This window comes from Schistocerca piceifrons, chromosome 1 (assembly GCF_021461385.2).
Source record: "Schistocerca piceifrons isolate TAMUIC-IGC-003096 chromosome 1, iqSchPice1.1, whole genome shotgun sequence".
Classification (NCBI taxonomy): domain Eukaryota; kingdom Metazoa; phylum Arthropoda; class Insecta; order Orthoptera; family Acrididae; genus Schistocerca; species Schistocerca piceifrons.
In genome coordinates this window covers 751,778,054-751,780,811 of record NC_060138.1, presented here as the reverse complement: position 1 = coordinate 751,780,811, position 2,758 = coordinate 751,778,054, and the positions used below count along the sequence as shown (strand labels likewise).

General features: G+C 44.6%; 1 pseudogene; it reads right to left on the bottom strand.

The window, feature by feature from the left end:
* Positions 1-2,292: 2,292 nt before the first annotated feature.
* LOC124717713 lies at positions 2,293-2,410 on the bottom strand (annotated as a pseudogene).
* Positions 2,411-2,758: the final 348 nt, after the last annotated feature.

The window sequence follows — 2,758 nt, the reverse complement described above, 5'->3', positions numbered from 1 at the left end:
TTTACGCCTTGTATGGGGTAATGCTGTTGGACATTGGACATGGGTTTCTCGTTTTAAGAAGGATTGTTTTGACATCAGTTGCACTCCACGTTCCGGGAGACATTTGGGGCTTGAGGAAGATCTTATAAACGCGTTAATCACAAAGATCCACAATGATCGACGTTAGTGTAGTCAAGAACTGTCTGTTATAATGAACCGAGATCAGTCCAAAATCTAGTGACATTTGCATGCAAGGGGGACGGTTCACAAATCGAGTGTGTGGATACCTTATGGTGAAAGCCAAAATCACAAAAATCAGCTGGTGGCCATGTGTGCATCACTTGCTGGATCGTGAACGACGACGACCATCCCTACCTTAGTCGTTACTGGTGACTAGAAATCGTGTATTTATGCTAACATAAGGAAAAGAAAGGAATGGTTGATCCCAAAGAAAGCTGAAACTTCCCGTACAAAGACCTGCCCGCATCCACAAAAAATAATGTTATCCATCTGGTGGAACACCGACGGTGTGGTGTACCACCAGTTGCTTCTCCAAGATGTAACCATCACTGCTGACATTTATTGGCAACAAGTGAGACGTCTTGCAGACGCAGTCCAAGGATAACGACCAGGAAGACTGCGTGAAGTGATGCTACACCACGATAACGCCCGCCTGTGTTCTCCTAGGCTGACAAAAACAATGTACGGAAGATGAGTTTGGGGGGGGGGGGGGAGGAGGGGGTTTGAACTGATGTTAAATAAACCATCGCACGCTAGCACAGTATAGGGAGCTGGGATATTACATGGCCCCTTGTGGGACCGAAAATATTGTGTAACAACTTTTCTTGGCCCACACTGTACTAGTCACTTTACTTTTCCTTTTCATCTGATTACTAAATGGATAATGACTGTGCTGCTCACCCGATCTTGCACCCTCAGATTTTCATCTTTTCCTCTCTCTATCGAAAAACCTTCAAGAACTTCCTTGCGGATGAAAATGCACTCGGAACGTGACTCGACGAGGTTCTACGCTTCAAAGCCACGTGATTTCTACAGTCGCCGATTCCAAAAGTTACTCCAGCGTTGGTAGACTATTGTAAATAGCAAAGGAGAAGATACTACTGATGACTGTTTCAAGTCCTAGCGACGATAAAGTCATTAGAAAAAAAACACAGTCTAGGGTTGGACTAGGCTAGGGGATACTGATTCTGTTCTTCCGAAAAGAATCATTTTATTTATGGAAAGAATGAAACATTAAATCTTGATGCCCGTACGGTGATTTGAATTACACTTATTTCAAATGCTAGTTGAAAGACTGAACTCCTGAGCCATTTCGCTTAGTCCAAGCATACAAAGGAGGTCTGTGGAGCTGGGAAAAGACACGTAGGCACTGCTGTGGTGTTCTGCATAAGCCCCAGTTCCTAGCAGACCAGAATCATCCCACGTTTGCATTGCTTTATAGTATTCAACGGTTTTGGACTATTTCAAGAACTGCGAACGGTTATTCGGCTATAACAAGCTATACATCAGATGACGTAGAAAGCCGAGGAAGCAAAAAACTGTTGTAGCCGTTGATTATCCACATTGACACTGTAAAATGCGCATTGTTAATCCGACACAGCCAACAGTAATGACATTTTGATCTTCTGTAACCCTTAGTCCAATATTCCTCCTGAAAAGAAAAAAAAAAGGGATTGAAGCCATACGCAGAGGCCGCCGGAAAGCCATGCCGTCTTATTTCATTGACACGGGCGCTCGCAGCCCGTCCATTTTCTTCTGAATTCAAGTTGTCTGACTGCGTTTACAGAGAACAGAATCGTTTTTTATATCTCAGGCGACTTTCCATCCATCGCAGGTAATGATAGCTGTAGGAGACCCAGAAGTACAAGGCTAAGACTAAAAGAAAAGGCCCTCACACATGAAACACTAAAATTCCTGATGATCAACTGCTGAAGCATTCGCAAAAAGGTCCCAGAGTTTGAAGCAACGATAAAAAGCAGAGGAATTCATTTAACACTGTACTAAGTGTCCAATGGGAAGGAAATATGGGAATACCTATGATGAACTTCTGCCTCAGAATGTTCGCGGTACAGACCTACTTGTCAATTATTAGCACTCCGTCTTTAGACCACGAGTGGCCTGCCGGGACCATCCGACCGCCGTGTCATCCTCAGAGGAGGATGCGGACAGGCGGGGCGTGGGGTCAGCACACCGCTCTCCCGGTCGTTACGATGGTATTCTTGACCGAAGCCGCTACTGTTCGGTCGAGTAGCTCCTCAATTGGCATCACGAGGCTGAGTGCACCCCGAAAACTGGCAACAGCGCATGGCGGCCTGGATGGTCACCCATCCAGGTTCCGACCACGCCCAACAGCGCTTAACTTCGGTGATCTCACGGGAACCGGAGTAACCACTGCAGCAAGGCCGTTGCCTTACTTGTCAATCATACCAATGTGAAATTAGACGCAACAGAAGACTTATACGCCAATGACTGATTTTGGTCCGCGAGCTGTGAAGCTGAATTTCATACTTTTGAATACACTCCAAAATACTTGTATTACCTCCCACATCCATGAACAAAAGTAATAAATGATCAAGGAATGATATCTTCTGGAGTGAGAGATGATATTCAGGTATCTGTAGAGTTATTACAAAAGAACGAGAATGACGTCGGACAGAAACAGAAGTAAACCACAATAATCACATTCAAGCACCTGTATAATGAAATAAAGTACGTACTGATGTATGGTTGACAAAATAGAGGAGTGGGTGGAAAATTA